The sequence below is a fragment of the Camelus ferus genome, chromosome 14 (genome assembly GCF_009834535.1).
Source record: "Camelus ferus isolate YT-003-E chromosome 14, BCGSAC_Cfer_1.0, whole genome shotgun sequence".
In the NCBI taxonomy this organism is placed as follows: domain Eukaryota; kingdom Metazoa; phylum Chordata; class Mammalia; order Artiodactyla; family Camelidae; genus Camelus; species Camelus ferus.
In genome coordinates, this window is record NC_045709.1 from 12,375,370 (window position 1) to 12,396,490 (window position 21,121).

A 21,121-nucleotide genomic window follows, 5' to 3' on the forward strand; every position below is an offset into this window, starting at 1 on the left:
GTTTTTTTGCATGACTACTCTTAACAATATTATTATTAATAATAATAGAGAACAATCGTTGAATGCTTAGTTTATACCAGCGACTGTTTCAGGTGCTTAACGTATATTAGTTCATTAAACACCCTCAACAAATCTGTGAAGTAAGAACTGGTATTATTCTCATTTTATAAAAGAAGAAACAAAATATGGAGAATTAAATAACTTGCCCAATGTAGTGCTGTATGCTGCTGCCTTCAGTGGGTTTTAGACTATGCTGAACAATGATTCCTGCTGAGAAAAATCACATGCGCTAAGATTTTTTAAAAATTAAAAACCATTTTTGTTACTATTTCCATATTGCTAACTGACTTCCAAATGTCCATAGACCTAGATGAGATAATCATTGAGTTTGCGATTTCTGTTAACATGAAAGTTTGTTCCAAATCATAAATTTGTTACTCTGAGAACTTCAGCAAAAGATACTTAACATTTCTGAACATTTCTTTCAAGAAATACGTCCCCATGTATTTTTGTGTTGGAGCTGTTGCTGGCACAATGGGAAAATCAAAACAGCTCTTAGACATCGTTTCAAAGTTCAACTAATGAAAATAACTTAATTGATGTGAAAATATCATCTTGCTTAAAAAGAATTTGGGCATTCAATGCATACATTTGCTTAATAGTGGCAGTGGGTAAATCTTTTTTATCATCCACTCTGTTATATTATAAATGTACCAAAAAAGAATATATTGAGGGTATAAATCTTTTTTAAAAAGCTGAACTATTAATTCATGTTTTTTAATATGTTTCTATGTTTTGACCTGGTTATTCAAGTCACAGTGGTCCACGGAGCACTGATACTTCTATGTAACAGTGGAAACATAACTAACTTGCCCTTTTGATTTATTTCAGGAAAACCATGAGCCAAAGATTGTAACTTGAGAGCCGTATCACTCCCAGTAGCTCAGCTGCCTGGTGGTGAGATTAAAAGTGCACAATCAGGTCTTGTATTTCCAGGTACCTGTTGTCACTAAGACAAATGCCAAAAGAGTTCTTGCTACTAAAAAAAGTAAAAGGAAGTGTATATATATACATAGAGAGAGAGAGAGAGAGAGAAAGTGGGGGGGGGGAGCATAGATACATACTAGTTAAGTTTCAAATGGCAATATTCATTTTTAAATCCTTGTTATGTCATTAAAGTATTAAATAATAGCAACAAATTTTGTTTTCATCCCAACATTTTGGTGACAATGTTAACTCTCACGACATCTTGTGCAAATGCATTTATCACGACTATGAATCCAAAGAGTAATGTGCCCAAAGAGAAGCAGGCCAGGGTACTAGAGAGGAACTTAAGAATTACCTACTTTAGAAGGTGACGTTGATAAAAAAAGAAATAATTATCAAATTTATTAATGGAGTGATGTTTACTCTCATATTGATAAGTACAATCATTTCCTGTTTTCATTCAGCCTTTTAAATCTCTGGTCTTCGGGGCATTTCACTAAACTGAGAACTTAGTTGTGCTTGGAACTCCAAACCTACATCAATATGTCTTATATTTTTGGCCTTTTCAGTCTCTCAATATTTTGCATAATATGTCTTGGCTGCAATTAAGATATAAAGCCTCATTTAAACTAACAAATGATTGTTCTCCCCAATTTTCAACAAGCAAGTTCTCCAGTTAATAATATGTTCATTGTTCTCTATTTAACAATATTAGTCTCTTTTCCATCTTTAGAATAGAATACAGTTAACTTTTATTCAGAGGTTCCAAATGCCTCTGTGGGAAGAAAATATTTCATTTCAACCATACTTCACCAATGATAGTACAAGAGACAGAGCTGTTGACTTCCCCAAGGTCATGCCAAGGTTCACTGGCCAAATATAGAGTCAGAACTCAGTTCTGGTCTCAGCTCCCCATTAATCTATGATTTTGACAATAATACCAAGAATGTGTCAGGACTGGATGAATCATAATTGCCAATCTTTAACCCATCACATGTCCTTAACACTCATTATTGCAAAAATGTGAACCAGAACTCTGTGCACTTCAAAAATCTTTTATGGGATGTATGATTTAATTATCGAATCTCTAACTGATTTAATTAATCAATCACCAGTCTCTTTTCAGTGGTTTTGCTCTGTACCTTCACATTTGTAACCAAAACAGATGGATAAACACTAGGTATTAAAGCCATTTTTTTGCAAAGAAGAAAAAAAATGAATGCTCGGTACAACTTAATGAAATTCAAATCTAGAAAACATCCAGATCAGAAAGTGAATGAAACAATGTTCCCACCGCCATCAAGTCGCTGGTTAACTCTGAGGTGGGAAGAAAGCGAGAGAGAGCATGCAGAAGGCATTTATTTTAACTATACATGCAAAATGTCTTATCCTTTAAAAAAAAAATTAGAGATCAGAAACAATACAGTAAATCTGCTCAGTTTGATAGATGAGCTCTCTTGGTGTTTGCTGCATTATTTTCTGAGGTTTGAAATATTTCATGTTTTAAAATTTTAGTAAAACGATGTTTTTTAATTTGCGTAATGGGAAGATAACTTCTTTTTTAAGTCAGTGACAATGTGTCAGTTTCAGCAGAATGTTTCAATCATACATATACATACATATATTTGTTTTCATATTCCGAAGATGACTTCGAAAGGACTCAAACTTGCAAAGCTAAACAAGACATCTGCAGACCCAGTTAGAGAAAAAAATGAAAGCAAGTACTTTCTGGAAGAAGAAAATTAAAAACAGAATTTGTTTTTCCTCTTTGTGTCTCAATAATATTTAACCCTCTGTTTGGAGTTCAAGAGACCAGAAATGTGTCCACGTCTAATATCTGTACTTTGGGGGCTGAGTGCTACCTTATTTCACTTACTCTGTTCTTGGGTAATTCCTAGGTCTTCAGATCTTTGGTGGGCTCACAATTATTTGAGTTTGTTCAGTATCAGCTAAAAAAAATGAAGTACAAATAAGAAAAGGATATTCAGGAACAATGAGCCTAGCTTTTGACTGCAGTCAACATTTTGGTTGTGGTATTTTGGAATTTTTAAATGTACAGCTTAAAGGAGAAGGAAGGGGGAAGGATGCATAAAAAGGAGAAACAGGAAAGACATGAGCATTTGGCGGGGGCAGAGAAAAGAATGGATACGATGAAAAGAATAAAAGAGAAAACCCAAGAAGCAGACAGAGGAGAAGAAAGGAGAAAGGAAAAGGGAGAGGAGACAAGGGGAGGCCAAAGGCAACGAGAGAAAAACGGAAAGAAAATTAATAAAAGGTTTAGTTATTTGGGGAGGCCAGAGTATTTCATCACAGAAAAGAGAAACATAAGAAAACCTTCCTACTGCTCTTTGTTTCCATGCCAGCGTATGAAGGACTATCCTATCTTGCCTGGAGTCCTCTAAACACAATTTTTCAGTGTGCCCGCTCACACATTTTCACACCTTGGACTGTGATTCCTAGAAGAATGTGATACAGGAAATCGGAATCCATTACATACTTTCTTACCTTAGATAAGTGTATAAGGAGCTATTTCCTCCATTCCAGCAGGATTAGGAAATGAGCCAAAAGTACTGACTGCTAAGAGTACGAAGCTGATGAAGTTTCACTTTTCAGAGCTGATAAAGTTAAGGCTACAAGCCCCTTCTGAAACCCTGGCAGAGGGCTTGGTAATGTGTTTACATGTCTTATGTTTATGCAAAATTTGTAAAAGAGATTTTTTGTATCCATTCTTTCTAAAAGGAACCCCCAAATTTGTATGAGCTCCAGGCCCCAGAAAACTTGGATCTGCCTAGTAATAGGTTATTCAAGGAGACTGTCAAATCTGCTTTAGGAACTTTGCAGAAGAAAATTGTGCAGAATACTTCTGGAAGCCCTTTATATGAAGTCTTGCCTGAATATAAGGGGTGGTTAGAAAGTTAGGTAAATTCCAGACCCTTGAGACTGGACTTTTTTTTTGAAGATCTTGCAATCAAAAAGCTTATTTTTTTACGAAGCAATTGTTTAAAATGTAGGCTCATATAATTACTTACCGCTAATGCCCCGTTTCCCATGTTTTGAAAATAGACAGACACAGATTTCCAAGACAGCTTCAAGCGTTTCATCCTTTTTTATAGTAAGTTGTGCAATGTTTCAGTCTTTGACATTTCACTATAAAACTCCAGCCCAAAAAGCCTATAACCCATAAGGCTGTATCATGTCCCACTGCATTATATGAATGATAACATAAGCCCAGGACAACTATCACCCTAGATCCCAATGCACAACAAGTGGGTTATGATGCATAATGTAAAAGATTGAATACTTTGACTGACTTGAATGCTAAAAATGATATTATAAGCAAGTGCATTTAATACAACCACAATAACCCTCGTATAATACTCTCATTAGTTACACCTTAGGCTTAGAATAATTCATACAACTCTAGTTGGCATGGATTTCAAGATGAGGGAAGTAAAGCCTAAAGGAAGTTGAATTCTGGGCCAGGGATGGCCAATAACTGGCATTAATACAGCTACCCCTCTATCCCATCCCAGGGCAGACATTAGTAATCAATCACTAGATTCTTTTCCTCATTCCAGGCAGCCATTACCAATTGATCCACGTGGACACATGAAATAAAACTGAGTTAAGAAACTAGCTCTAGACCAAGAACACACAGTGGTCAGGAGATAACAAGGAAGTAGGCCCACCACCCCTTTACTACTCCTACCCACACTAATCTGTCACTACTGCTTATTTTGATATCCCTTTTCATATGACTTCATTCTCATAAATACTCTCCGTCAAGAAAAATAAGCCATTTATCCAGTTTATGACTAAAACCTCTCTCCTTTCCTGGTGACACTTTGTGGGTGATGATGACTGAGAATGCTGTCTTCACGCCTGGCTCTCCCCATGACCTCACAGGGTTGATGCAAACGTCTCCACTTGCTCCCCGGGGGCCTGTGCTCCAGGCGTGGACTCCTGCTTTCTCTGGCTCAACACAGGGCTGGAAGCCATCTGTCTAAACATGGAACCCCTCAGCCCACATTCCCGCATTGCTCATGTTCTGCCCCTCCAACAGTCTGCGGCTTTGGGCTTGGCAAACACCAGGGAGACTGCCCAGGGCCCTACCTGTGTTCTGAAGAGTCTTTAGCCATGGAAAATGCAATGTTTCATAACAAGGGGTCTTTTCATCTTCTTGGAGGAGGCTTCCCTTTCATCACATTCTGCTTTTGGAGAAACGGGCCAAGACAGAGAAAGAAACAGATGATTCTGAAGGGGGAACCAATTAAATAATGGTGACGGGTGTGTACGTCTGTCTTTCAGCTTAAAAAAGTGCTTACGGAAAGTACTTGGTACCACAAAACGGCGGGTGGGGAGTGGCGCTCCATCTTTCTCCAGTCTCCGTGAAGCTGCCGCAGCACCCAGTCAGGGGGTCACCACCAGTGGGCTATCCGGGGACACATTTTGTAACGCTGTAAACTTTTCTTCACACCTGTCAGCAAGAATTTTGAGATGCCTATTTGTTCCCATTTTAGTGGATTTAGGCTTACGTACAGAACAGTGGTCTCTGGCCAACTCAACTTACCAACCAGCTAACTCACAAGTAGGCAGTGAAAGGCCAGAGCCCCTGCCATTCCCTTCCACCCCCACCTCTGTGCTAACTCCGTACAAACCCTGGACAGCTGGGTGGAGTGTTGGGCACTTGAACAAGGGATGCTGACTGGGGGAAAGAGAATGGAGTGTCTTCCCGACAAACCTCCTTCTCAAAACTTTTCTGACTCTTCATCCTTTTTTTTATCAATTTATTTTTTAACATACATTTATTGCATCTCGTACGAAGGGTGGGTACAGGGCTAAACACCGATTACAATAAGATAAATAACAGTCTGAAAACTAGCTGTGGATGTTCTTATTTCTTGAGCACCTAATATATATAGCAGGTAAATACACATGTATTCCTTATTCAACCCTGGGACAGTATTACTCTCACCTTTTTAACAAGGGAGAAAAGGGAGACTCAGAGAGGTGATGCGGCTCAATCTGTGTCTCAGGACTAAAATGTGACTCAAAGGGATTTGAGCCCAGCGCTGTCCTTCTGCCATATTGCCTCAACCCTCACGGCGAGACAAACACGTGAGAACACGTCCACCTTCAAGGGCACCAGTGCCGCCCTGCAGGTGCACGTGACACTGCAGGAGCCGTGGTGCAGAGCACCGTCCCGGTCACGGACTCCTGACCGCCACCTGGTCCCTAAGAGAAGTAAAATGTGGGCGAGCCCTAGCATGGGAGTCAGAAGCTTTGTTTTCTTTCTTTCTTTCTTTCTTTCTTTCTTTCTTTCTTTCTTTCTTTCTTTCTTTCTTTCTTTCTTTCTTTCTTTCTTTCTTTCTTTCTTTCTCTCTCTCTCTCTCTCTCTCTTTCTTTCTTCTTTCTTTTCTTTCTTTCGAAGGGCCTCTTTTTTAATATGCATAGGCTCTTTTTCTTTTTTAAATTAAATTAAATTTTTTTAATGGAGGTTCTAGGGATTGACTGCAGGACCTCGTGCATGCTAAGCATGCACTCTACCAGGGAGCCATATCCACTCCCCCAGAAGCATTTTTTTCTTATTTTATAACAGCTCACAAGTCCCAGAGCAGCCACACCTGCCCAGGTTAATGATCTGTTATATGGTTTCAGTCTTATACAACTTCAGCCCAAACAGCACCCTGATTGGATGGTTCCTGTAAGAAACTTAAAAGGAATGCCAATTCTGGAAACTCATCTGGACAGAAAAGCAACAGCTACTCAAACCGAAATCCAGCCTGAGGATCCATCACAATATCACTTTTACAAAAGCCATGGGAGAAACAAAAGTATTTCCTTTTGAAACTTAAAGAATAGAGGTGATCAACATTCGGTGAGTTTGCCAGGAAAAACACATAAATAATGCTTTAGAGTAAAGAACTGAATTTACAGTAATGAATTTTCTTGGCAGTCTCCGTTGTAAAAAAAAAAAAATGTATCAACATAATAAGAAAAGGGAATCCTACAAATAGACTGGTTAAAAAAAAATCGTTTTACTATTGTAACTGACTGTTATCATTAGGAAACTCCTAACTCAGGAAGGTCCCCTGATCACTTTGGTTTCTTTCCAACATGTGCAGGAAAATGATAGCCCAGTACATGTACCTCTGGGGACTAAGGGTTTTGACGGGCAATACTGATTTTCATTTTAGTACTTGAAAAAATAAAGGGGCATACGTCTGTCCTGGGGGTGAACTGGATAAGGGCAGCAAAGCACAGTCGCTCTCACTGGTTTGGGGGCTGCCAGCGCCGGACAGGGGGCGGAGCCTGAGTGGCTGTCCCCGCCGTGGGGCTTACTCGGCCCGCCCTGCCACAGCTAACTCGGTTCAGCCTGCGCTGGCTGTCCGCTGACTTCAGCCGCGGTGGCTTAGACACGCTCTTTGCCGCAGCGGGCGGCAGGCTGGAGCGCTTGCTGAGGCCGGAACGGCCCGCAGCAAAGCCACTCATTCACGGCCCCGTCTCGGGCAGAGGGAGCCGGTGATCGCAGGCTGAGATCAGGGGCTGAACTGATGCCGTGTTTCTTTTTCCAAAGTGGAAAAACTGAATAAGCCTGTGTTTGTTGTTTGGCTATTTTAGGTGAGGCAGAATGTTTAAAAGTTGATTTCACAACTTTCTGCACATGTTTATACAGTAGAAGATTTTATATGAAGACAATCTTTTTCTTAACGAAAGACTCCCCCATCGTTTGTTTGGTTATTTTTGCTTTTATGTTTTAGATTCCACACGTAAGTGGTATCATATAGGGATAACTGAATCACTGTGCTGTACATCAGAAAGTATCACAACACTGTAAATCAACTATATTTCAGTTAAAAAAAAAAAAAGATTACCCCCAATATTGATGACTGACAGCTGGGGCTTTCCCACATTTCTTCAGCTCAGTGTCTGTCTCATCCCAGCCCCTCCAGTGTGTCACCCACATGTGGTTCTTCCAAACTTTCCTGCTCAAAAATCTCCAGGCTCAAGACTTGTCCTTGCGGGACCTCACTCAGAACGCTCTCTATGCTGCTTGATCACCCAGCCTCTTTTGGCTCTCAGACCTCCCCTGGTTGTGCAGAAGAGCACAGCTGAGCAACCTGACCTCCAGATGGTGGCCACCAATCTGCACTCAGCTTCCTCCTTTAGTACCCGATCTGTCCCTCTCCTCCCCCCGACCTCCAACAAGTGATTGACCACTTGCAAAGTGGCGTCTGTTCAAGACACACAGCTCCAGCTTGACCTCAGAAGCCCCCACCAGTGCAGTTCTGCCATGTGCTTTCTGATCTACGATCATGAGTAAGAGTTATGCCTGAGAAATGCCCCGAACCGTCGGAAAAGAGTCCAGAATTGACATTACCCTGGAAACGGAGTGTGTAATTAATCAAGCACAGAATACCAGATAATATTAAAATTGTAAATAGAAATAATAATTGATGCTTCCTTTTTGTCATTATGGCCTTGCTCTCACAGAAAGAATTATTTCCTCAAAGAGCCATGCAGGCTGTGTCCTACGATGGCGAATATTACACTTTTCAGTATTTATCTGATGGTGTGTTCCAGGATCTTTGATTAAAACAATGGAAGAGATGTCACAGAGTATTACCTGAGTTACTGCCAAACAAGGGGCGTTTGGAATGGTTAAGTCTTCAAAGAAAACAGAAAGGGAGCAGGCTGTGATCTTTACTGGGTGCCTGGCACTAGTCTGAAAGAGCAAGTAGGAGCTGAAGTGGGTGGAATGACCCATCCTTGGCTCCTCTTCATTTGCCACATCTTGTATCCAATCCTACATGGTCATGTCTCGCCCCTTTCACTGCCACGTCTCCTCCGTCGTTTTCCCTCCGGGCTACTTCTGCACCCACCTGCTGGCCTCCCCGCTGTAACTCCGGTCCCCCCTCCACCTGTGGTCGATGTGCAGCTTTTTAAAGCACACATCGGATCACCTCACATGCTTCCGCCAGGTGCCTGTCTCCACACTCACTCCCAAAGGACACCTGATTTCTCCTTATTTTTCAGGTCTTAGCTTAAATGTCATCACCTTCTCTAAGTAGGTGCTCCTTATTGTTCTGTCTCCTTGCTCATTACTTGTTGCTTATTTGTTTGCTTTTCCAGGTAACTGTTTGCCTCCCTCCAGAGGCTATAAGCTCCTCAGGGCAGAGGGCACATCTGTTTGTTCACCACTGGGAAGCCCAAACCCAGCACGGCAATTGGTACTTACTAGGTAGCCAATAAGCGAGTGTTGGATGAATGAGGAAGCAGAACCTGAATGGCGTGTTGATGGTGGGGAGGATCTGGCACTTGGGGGCTAAGGTGGTGTAATTCACATTGGTAAAAGGGCAAAGTGAAGACGAAATGATACAAGAGAAAAAGAGAAGTGGGAAAATGGCACGTGTGTGAGGGCACTAGGGGCAGGCCGAGGCCCAGAAGGTTTGGGCAAGGAGCGGTGCGAGGCAGTCTGAGTAAAGCAGGCCAGGTGTGGTGGCCTCGCCGTGGCCTGGGCTCCACCCTCTGGTCTGGTACTGTGTATCTTTCATGGGTGCCATCAACGCGGACCTCACATAAGCTAGAGTGACAAATCCCAGAGAGAATGCCATGATCAGATTTGGAAAGCATGTGTCCCCAAGTGCATACCATTACACCCGTGGAGACATTGTACACCCAAAGGGTGATATTCCATCCTTCAAAAGACATGTTCCTCACACCCCCTCACAGGGCTGTTCCATAAAGGATTTACAAAGAAGATCTGACAGAAACATTTGGAAATGCAAGTACCTTCAGAATACAAGTATCTACCCTCAGGCGCTCCTGGCTACAGTAGTGATACGTAACCCAGCCATTTACTGGCAGTATGGAGTTGGAGGTGAGAACTAGCTGGGGACTGGAGGTGTCACTGAGACTCCGTTTAATTTTCTGCCTCTGCTACTGACATGGAATGAAAACACCAGAGCAACAGAATACCCGGTCTATGAGAAGTCTCCAGGGAGGAATAAATTACGGTGTTTATGGTAAATCTGATCTTTGTCATGGGATCTCCAGCCTTATTTCAACACATTAATCCTATAGTAAAAAGGCCAGGTGGATGGGATACAATCCTTGTATTCACAAGTGTTTCAGATCGCAGCCAAGTTTTCACTGAATCGATCAAAGGTTATCTCACACCCAAGGGGCCAGGTACGGATGTTGGTCAGGAAAAGTGAGCCTGGGGTGATGGTATCGGGTTGAGCTTCTTAGGCCAAAGGAAAGTCCCTGACCCAGGAAAAGAAAAGCTAACAATAAAACTGTAGAGGGACAATCTTGGCCTTTATCCCTTTGATTTGAAAGGGCAGGTATGGGAGAGTCGTGTTGGCTTAGCTCCCAAAATGTTTATTAAGCTCCCGCGGAGAATGGTATCGGAATTTTAAGTACAGTATTGTATGAGTTTCTCACCTGTAGGAAATTGTAGACAGATTCAACAGTCCCTGAGCCATTTACCCCTTCCAGCTAACTGACTAGAGGTTCACCCCTCCACTCTAGCATGTTCTGACGTGAGTGTGCCAGTGAGCAGTGCACAAAAGGCACACGCCCCAAAGATCAGGGGGGTCTGATCCAGAGAGTTATGTGAAGAAATACTAAAAAAAACTAGAAGGCATTACAGACTAGGCATTAGAGTTTGAGATGCTGGATTCTGGCAGTGTTTCGGGGCTAGACAAGTGATTTGGTGCAAACAATTGTGTTGAGAATGTCCAAGGGAGGGCTTGGAAGAGCACGGGGCGGAGAGTGAGATGACCCTGGCCAAGGAAGTCGCATCTCTGTTGCTGAAGTCTGGATTCATTCGTTGTCAAGGGCTAGAATCAAGAGCATCATATTTGCCCCCCAGAGACAGTCGCTCTCTAAAATGCGCAGGTTCCAGGCCCAGGCTCCACTGTGAGAAGACTGCTTCCTCCCCAGCCTCCGAAGGCCTCCCTAGCCCTGCACTGACTGTGACAGGGTCTGCTCACGGACTGCAGACTATCATCTCCATTCGTACTCACCCGCTTCCCTTAGCGATGCCCAGTAGTCTTACCTTACCTTTCAAGAGGCATGCCCTTCCGCTGGCTCCCACCCAAACACCGTCTCCATTTTCTTCAATAGCCCAATAAACTAACAACAGCTTCCTCCTCAAGAACTCTGGCTACAGCATATTATAAGAAAATTTTATTAATAAAAAGAACATTAGAAATATTACATACCCTGTGGCTGACCTATTACGGTAGACTAAGGTCCCAGAACCCATTAAGTTCCCACAATAAGTATTATGTAATGTCACTGAATCTCTTCACAAGTATTGCTGGCAGAAGTCTTGGTTTCTTTCCCTACATGGCCGGCGATTACAGTGCTACCTGCAGAGGCCACAGCTCTAGGAAAATGGTACCAAAGCAGGGAGCCTGTTCACTAAGTGATGAGCATCTGACGGGCAAGGGAGAGCATGTTCTCTGTGCAGAGCTGGCTGTCCTCTGCACACAGAGGGATTTAGGCAGGAACGGGGGTCACTCTGATAAGACTTGTTCTATCCATCCTTGGAAACATTGGGTAAATGCTGCCCAAGGTGGGTAACAGGATATATAATCCCATTGCACAAATTTTTCTGGTGAAGTTCCAGATCTTGGCTGTGTTGATCTCGGATCTTAGACCTCTCTTATGCTGAGAGGAGTGGGGACGTGAACAGCACCCAGGAGAGTAACAGCTGGCTTAGGGCTGGTCATCAGTCAACACCCAAGCTTCTTGTGTAGGAACGTGATACACTGTCTCCTTCCACAGCATCTCGTTTTAACTGCCTGTGTGTCTTAATTTACTTCCATCAGGTTAGGGTTTTTTTTTTTTTTTAATTAAATTTGTGAATGGGACACAGGCCCTGCTCTTTAGGGAAAGTTTCCAGATTAATAATTTCTCAATTAATTGAACTGGCCTAGTGTCAGCTCACAGATGGGAGGGTTCGCCCCTTGATTTGTACAACTCCTATTTATGTCAGACAAGCCCAGTAGATACATTAATCTTTTAAGAGGCATTTCTATTGGCTCCCACCCAAATGCACTCAAAAAAATTTTTTTTCAACTCACACACTTTTAAGTTACCTTTTCCCTTTGAATTGCCATTTAATCTAGTCTCTTCTCCAGTCTCTGTATCTGGCCATTTTGGTTTTCCCACCAATTTGGCTACTTAAAATGAAGGTTCTCATCATATCCTGACTCTCAAAGCTACAATTAAGATCTTCAATCATGCACAGTAACATAAGATTTCTCCGTTTTGTAGTTGTTGTTCTTTTATATATATATTTTTTTCTTCTTTAAAAATTTTGTTTTGTTTTGTTTTTTTGGGGGGGTAGGTAATTAGGTTTGTTTATTTATTTACTAATGGAGGTACTGGGGATTGAACCCAGGACCTCATACGTGCTAAACATTCACTCTATCACTGAGCTATACCCTCCCCACTGGATTATCCATTTTTAAAGCAAACTGCACATCCAAAGCAGCAGGCAGAGTATCTCCAATCAGTATGTCCCCTTTTTATGTCACACCTGTCACCTCTACCCTGCTAGGGGGCTCCTCCAAAGAACAGCCTCCTCCCTGATAGAGAGAATCTCAAAAGCACCCTCTTTCTCGCAGGTTAATTCAGACATGAATTGTCAAACTGACAATTGTTAAACTCAAGTTTCTCCCATTCTTACTCAGTTTTTCCTTAATCTCACTCAGAACTCCACCTGAAGAATATACGTGGAGAGACTGTCTAGTCTTTTACTATCATCTTGTTTCGAAGGACCTACATGCTTCTTGAAATTTTATATAAACAAAAAGTACCACAGGCAAAACCGTTTGACGAAAAGCAATATATCATACAATACAGTGCTTTCTAAACCTAGTTGATAACAAATAATTTGGAAAGTTTTTAAGGATGGAGATTCCTGGCTTTTATCCTGCAAAATTCTAATCAAGTAGGTGTGAGATGGAGTCAAGGAGTCTGTATTCTTATAACCGTCCCCATCCCAAATAATTCTGACTACCAGCGGGGTCTGGGATCCAACCTAACGTATTATTACATTTCTAGAATAATAACTCTGACTTTCTGGGGTTTTTGTTTTGCTTTTTTAAAGTTTCTATTTTGAGATAATCATAGATTGACTTGCAGTTACAAGAAACACAAAGAGATTCCACACAACCTTTACCTAGTTTCCCTCAGTCATAACATCTTGCAAAAGCCATACAGGACAATATCACAACCAGAACATTAACATCGATGCAATGCACCTATCTTGTTCAAGTTGTCCCAGTTTTATTTATACTTATTTGTGTTTGTGTGCATATTTAGTTCCGTGCAATTTACTTATGTGTAGATGTGTCTGTCCCACCACAGTCAAGATACGGAGAAGTCAAATTACATCCTTCGTGTTGCCCCTTTAACCGCAACCCTCTCCCCTTCACCCTGGCAACCACTAATCAGTTCTCCAGTTCTGTGATTTTTTTTTCACTTAAAAAATTTTGTATAAATCAAATCAAGCAGTGTATGTGAAGGGCTGAATAATGGTCTCCCAAAGATGTTCATATCCTAATTCCTTGAACCTGTGAATACATTAGCTGACACACTGTAAGATACTTTGCAGATGTGATTGTGTTAAGGATCTTGAGAGTGGGAGGTTATCATGGATTATCTGCATGAGTCCAGTATAATCATAAAAGTTCTGGTAAGAGGGAGGCAAGAGGTCAGGGATACAGTAATAGGAGGGGTGATGATGGAGGCAGAGGTTGGGGGGATACAAGGAAAGGGCCACAAGCCAAGGGATGTAGACATTCTCTAGAAGCTGAAAAAGTCAAGGAAATGGATTTTCCCATAGAGTCTCTGGAAGGAACCAACCCTGCCAATACTTCGACTTTTTTAAAGTTTTAAACCCTGATTTTGGATTCTTAACTGCCTGAGCTATAAGATAATAAATTTGTGCTGGTTAAGCCACTAAATTAGTGGTAATCTGTTGTAGCAGCAACGTAAAACTAATTTAGCATGTAACCTTTTGGGATATTGGGTTTCTTTCCCCTCAGCATAATTTCCTTGAGATTTACCCAAGCTGCCGTGGGAGTCGATGGTCTGTTCCTTCTTACGGCTGAGTAGTAAGCAGTCCATGGTGCGGACGCACCACCATTTGTTTATCCATTTTCTTACCGAAGAGCACTTGGGTTGTTTCCCCTGTGGGGTTATTACAAATCAAGCTGCTATAAACATTCATGTATGGGTTTGGGTATGAAAATAGATTGCACTTCTCAGGGATAAAGGCCAAAGGCTGCGATTGCTGGGTCAAATGGTAATTGAATATTTCATTTTATAAGGAACTGCCAAACTGTTTTCCAGAGTGGCTCCTCATTTAAAATTCCCACCAGTAATGTCCAGATGACCCAGCCTCATCTCCATCATTGGGTTTTGTCACTTTTTTTTGTTTTAATTTTAGCCATTCTGGTAGGCATGTAGTGATACCTCATTTGGGTTTTAATTTTCATTTCCCTAATAGCTACCGATGCTGCCTATCTTGCCATACGTGCACTTGCCCGTAAACCCCCTGTGGTGAAGTGTCTGCTCCTGTCTTTTGCATATTTTCTAACTGAGTTATTTGTTTTTTCGCCACTGAGTTTTAAGAGTACTTTATACAGTCAGGATACTAGTCCTTTGTCAACATGTGGTTTGCAAATATCCTTTCCTAGTCTGTACCCTGTGTTTTCCTCCCTACAGGGTCTTTCACAGAGCAAAACTTTTAAATTTTGATGAAGCCCATTTTATCAGTTTTATTTTTACGAATCATGCTTTTGGCACCAAGACTAAGAACTTTTGGCCTATCTTTAGATCCTGAAGCTTTTTCTCCTCCGTTTTTTTTTCCTAAAATCTTTACAATTTTACACTTCATTTTTAAGTCACTTGGAATTAATTTTTGTATAACGTGTGAGATTTATGTTGAGGTTCAGTTTTTTAACCTACAGATGTCCGATCGCTCCAACAACACTTCTTGAAATGGCTCTCCTGTGTTGAACTGGTTTTGAACTCTTCTCAAAGAAATCAAAGGAGCACATTTACGTGGGTCTGTATCTGGTTTTCTGTTCTGTTCCACTGTCCATCTGTCATACCACATTGTCTTGACCCCTATCGCTCTACGGTGAGCCTTAACAAGGGGTCCAGTAGTTCTTCTGTCTTTAATCTTCTTTGTCAAGATACCTATTCTAGGGTTTGCATCATAAGTTTAGAATAAGGTCATCTATGTCTACAAAAACTTTGCTAGTATTTTGATAGGAATTACATTGAACCTGTAAATCAATTTAGGGAGAATTGATAGCTTTACTATATTAGATTTTCCCATCAATGAGCACAGTATAACTTTCCATTGAATTTAGGTATCTTTGGATTTCTTTTATCAGCATTTTATAACTCTCAGGATACAGATCCTGCACATTTTTTAAAAAAAAATTTACATGTAAATATTTTACTTTGGGGGGGATTTTCCTCATAGACAATCACGTCATATGTAAGCAGGATTGTGCAATGGTTTTTAAAGCCAATCAGAAATCCTAATAGAAAACATAAAGATTTGGGACTAAAGAGTGTTGCCACATCATGGTTTGGAAAGACTAGTGACTGCCCCATGGAAACAGAAAGGCAGAATTTAAAACAAAGCAGAAAACAAAAACAAGCACTTGTCTCTCTACTCAAATACCCGGGAAAAACCGTCTGCCCCACCACACCGTATTTCCTCTGGGTTGAGCTGGTAGCCATGTCACAAGATTAAAAAGTAGCTTGACTTTGATTCCCATAATTGAAACTGGCCCCATCAAGCATGACTTACACTGTTCTGCTTTGTAGACAAGGAAGTTTGGGCAACTGTGAAACTGACCTTTCACTCTGTCGGGGCATCTTCTTACCCGCAGGAGGGTCCCAGAGTATCAGCAGCTATGTTCATCTAAGTAGGACTCAGACCTAGTCTCTTGGGTTCTGGAGGTGACAGCGGAGAGTCTGAGACTGAGTGTCTCCTCAGAGTCGTGTCAAAAACAGACACAAAACTCCTGACATTTAGTTTGCCAACCCAGCCACCAGACCGCATTTCCTCCTTGTAATTTCCATTCTGTCCTTCACATAATTACATCAATGCTTCACTGTGTTTATGACGCATGGCGTCGATTAAAGCGCTGAATGTGAAATGCTCTGCCTGAGAACAATTGTTTCAGTTGGATTGAAAGGTGATGTTAAGCACATTAAATCCAAGTTCATATATTAATAAGGCCTCAGGGCTGTCTCCCAGATCCAAGGGCAGGGATACCACACGTCCCCAGGAAGGCCCTGGAACCAGGCTTTGGAAATCTGTCAGGACCACCTCTGATTCTTGTCTCTTCTCCCAAAGCCTTACTTCAGATTTCTCTTTATCTTTGTCTCTGTCTCTGTCTCTCTCCCTCTGTCTCTTTCTTTCTCCCCACCTCTCCCCTCTTTCCTTTCTCAATCTCTGTAGTCTTCTGCGCTGGAATCCAGATGATGAGAACCATGGCTCCAGAAATATACCCATTACAGACCTATCCACTGGAGAAGACTGGGTCTCCCTCTGCCCGTGACTCCCAGGAAAGGACTCTGCACAGCTCTGTCTATACTGAGACCAAACGTTGAGGCCAGAAGAGTGGGCTTATTGTACAAACAGACTCAGGAATTATTAAAGGGTAATTTAGGTAAAAAATTCAACACTGTCTGCATAGAAAAAAAATAGTTAGCTACTAATACTTCATTCCATCATAAACTTGGAAATAGAAATCCCCTAACTCTCTATTAAGTCAGTTGGTTTGCATCTAGGTTGAGTTTTCCCACACTGTCAAATCTTTCACACCTAGACTCACAACCCAACAGACTGGTCACAGTTTTATTTCTACACTAACACTGCAATCCTTGAAAAATCAGAGTAATGGGATTTTAAGCAACATGGCTTATACAGTAAAGACAAATTTAGTGAACTGATAAAAAATCTCTGGCACCTAAGAGGAGTAAAAGACATTGAAAATTATAAACCAAGGGTTTTAAGTCTCCTTTTCCGGATTGTGTGACCTAAAATAGAAAATCCTTTAACCTTTCTACTTCTTTCTTAATTTATGAAACAGAAAAATAGCATCTACTTGGTTTGTCTTCTAGTATTTTTGCAAATATCAAATGAATTAGTGTATGTAAAAAATGGCTTATAAACCATAGAGCACTGTGAAATCGTGGTGCTACAATTATGCTTGTCTTGGGATTCATGTTGCTGAAAAAAAAATCCTATAAAGTTTCTTGTGTTTATTTATTTTGATGCAAGGAGAAGTAATTTATATAAACATTCACACTTATTTTAACAAGACTTTCTTCAGGTTATTTGGGGCAGAAAATATTGTCATCACTTTGTTGGAGGCAAAAATAAGGACTTAATAAAAGTACTTGCCAAACGTCACATAAATGGTCATGGAACAGGACCTTCTGGCTAGGATGTGATATTAAAGAAACCAGTGTCAAAACCTTAGTCCAGGCCGTCATCCTATTTACATTACAGGAGAAAGGTGTTTCTTAGTATCAAACATTCCCAGGAAATGACCGCAGAGCCAGTGCTTCTGGAAGATGGAAACATGCAGGTCAAGAGCAGCAACCTGAATTTCATTGCTCACCTTGCTCTGTTTCCTCCTAATAAACGGAAGACACCGCTCTGCTCGGTAGTTTGGGCCCTCCCTCTCCTAATTCCAGGATCCTTGCAGCTCTCCAGGCCCCTGGGAACTCTGCAAACGACGGCCACTCCTAGGATGAAACTGTGTGCTCTGAAGTCAGAATGCTCCCTGGGGTGCATTCAGGCTCCTCCCAAATGGTACAGAATCCCCGGGATGCGGGAAACAACAATGTACCTCCCTAATGCCTGAGTTTTATGGAGTGAGGAATTTGATTTCTGCAGGAAAAGTACCCTTTAGAGAAGATAATGTTTTTGCCCATATCCTCTTTTAAAAGACAAGCAGAGCCATACAACACTTTTACAAAAGCCCTCTCAGAGAGGCAACCTGCTATTCCAACACGCCTCAGAAGTGCGTCTAGTTTTAACTCCGTTGCCTCAGACTGTGTGGCTGAAACTGAAATAGGGCTTTCTCTCCTGTGCCCTGGCTCCGCCATGTCTGTCATCAGTCATGGCGAGCAGCCTTTGTTTATTTTTCTTCTCTTTAATAACTGAAATAGCTCTGAGAAGGTCCCAAACTGGAAAAACCAAAAGCCATTTCATGGCAATGGGGTCATTAAAAGCATCTGTCGTTCTTCGCTTATTAGGGAGCACCGTACGTGAGCGAGCCCAAAGGACCAGCCTGTGTTCATCTGCCATCAACACAGGTATCCCTGAGTCGCTCTGCTATGTTAGCTTAATTGGAACATTGTTGAGAAATACAGGTTTCCAATGAGAAGGAATTGAAAGTCCAGCTAAGTCACTCCAAATAACATATGGCTTTTTCCTACGAAGATTAAGAACAGTTTATATGCCATTTGTTTTCCAAGGACAGGGGTTTTTTTTTGTTTTTGTTTTTTGTGTGTGTGTGTGTTAAACTGAAATCTAAAGTAAGGTACATTGATTTACAGGAAATTGTTCCTTTATACATGAATTCATCATTTACAAATACTATTTCAGGGGCCGGATTGAAGAAAGGCTTACATTTTTCAAGCCAACGATGTCATCAACCATCTCAGTTATCTGTTTATAAACAGTCCTTCCCAATTTGAGGATCCAAGGCTCACAAAAATATTTGTTTTAAATCGTTTCAAATAAGCAGCATAGAATTCAGCCTTAGGGCTCACTTCCAGGGAAAGCTGTATTCACTTACATTTCACAGAAAAAGAGAAGGGCGGGTGGGGGTGGCGAGAGCATAAAAGGAGTTAGGAGGTTCACGCCGTTTTCCTCGGAAATTGGTGTTGGCTCCGACTAAAAAGGAATGATGTGTGTCCCCATCTCCTTTAATGTGAGAACTTTGAAAATCCCCCAGAATTTTCCATTTGCCACTCTGAGCTCACAGACAGCCCTTTTATTGCCTAGTATGTTTGTTTGCAGATCTTAAAATGTCCATATGTCATGGAAGATATGAGCCCGTGATGACAGGTACTGAGACATGTCCAAAACCCACTTTTCCAGGGCCCAGGGCCTGCGGTTCAGATTTAAGGGTGATGCATTCCTTGAGGGGAATCAACAGCGAGCATGGCCAGTGGCTGGGACAGGGCTCCGTCCTTTCTGTTTTGCCTGAGGTAAGATTGCAATCAGATCGAGACCGTCTTCATTTCCCATTCTCCTAATCCAAAGCCTTTTCTTCTTTTGGTGGGGAAAGTTTTCTGCTTTGGGGGAAAGGGCTCAAAGAAGGAAAATATGTTGCGAACACCAAGAGGCGGGCGGATTCCCCGTCTTCAAGGGGCGTGTCCACCTGCTGCGTGTCCTTCAGGATGTGGGGTTATCAGCTAGTAGAGACACAGTGGCAGGAAGTTTAGGGGTGGAAGGCACCTATTTTACTTTTCTCTGTGTCTTTCCTTTTGAGTTTCAAAGAAAAATATTCAATATCCAATGCATGCGTAGTTCAAAAAGCCTGATGCCTTCCTGGAAGCCACAAACACTTCAACTGTGACCAAGAAACACCACAGTTTTGAAATTCCATGGAAGGTGACTGTGGCAGGGAAGGCATTTCCTGATATTCGACCAGGATGCTGGTGACTTAGATTTCATCTGCCTTCGCCTTGGCTATCTAATCCTATGCCAAAATGAAAAGAATGCAGGCGTCAATCGTCAGCCTCCATTCTGAAAGCTTATTTTTTTTTTATTTGCATTGCCTTGAAAAGAAGATTTGATCTGGGTTGGTTTCCAAATCAGTACTTCATTATGCTTTGCTCCCCTGTGCCCGATCTCAGCACTGGGAGCGCAGGTACTATCACGGGCAGAGGAAGGCAGTACCGGTCCCCTGGCTTCGTTTAGGGCACAAGGAAACAGTCCCTCTTAGCCCATCCTCTGCACAGTCCACAGCCGACTCCACCTGAGAGAGAAGGAAAGGGCGAGGGAAGCTTCTGCCCCCTCCCACCCTGCCCACGTTCCCCAAATACAACCAGCAAGCTCCTATGCCAGTGGCTTCAGTGTCAGGGAGGAAAGATCCACCTTGTTCTGCTTTCCAGACAAATTGGACGGTTCTGATCCATGACTCATTGTGTTTCACTCGGTCCTCCCCAGAATCTCATCCTGCGTATTCTAGGACCAAGTTAAAAACTGCTCATTAAGATTGTGTTTGCAAGAAGCAACCAGATAACCATTTTGGCTTAACTGTCTGTGTTAATTCAATCTATTTGGTTGGGGAGGAAAGAGGCTTTTGTTTGTTTTAGTTCAGGTTGTTTTTTTTGTAACTCTAAATTAACTAGGTTTTTTGGGGGGGGGTTAAACTGAATTTGCATAATTGAATTTACCTGAATTTTTAAAAATGGAATCCCATATATTTCCACTTCCTTCATCTTTTTTGCTTCTTTTCCTTCTTTTTGATTATGTCGCACTCCTGTTTACAGACTCACATAAATATCTCTTTTTTTCTCCTTTCTTTCAGGGTAAGACACGATAGGTTTGGGTTTTGCATTCTTTCATTTCAAGCCTCATGGACTTTAATTCTCTACCTAAGTGATGGTAACTCTGGCCCAGAATGGCCTCAGATTGCTCCATTTGTCTTTTCCAAACCTTTTTTATATATTACACTATGAAGACACCCTAGGAGGTAAATTAGTTTCTATTTCCTTCATTTCACAGATGGGGAGGCTGAAAGCAGGGAGAGACTGTGGGTAGAGACCAAACCAGAGGTAAGCAGTGATTCAAACTCCCAGCCGTTGCTTCTCACACAAGGGCGTCCAGCTGCCCCCCAAGTTCTCCATCGAGTCCCAGTGACTAATAGTCCCTTTGAGGACCAGTTTCTTCCAATTTCTACATGAGAAGATGCTCTATTCCAAAGCCCTGGGCACCAGACCTCTCCTTCAGTGTACACTGTTATGCTGGGACCCCATTTGGGTCCAGATAAAATTGTTCTTTAATTGGTCTTGGGTGGTTACTGTTTCAGGATCCCCGACATCCTTCCTCCCATCCCAG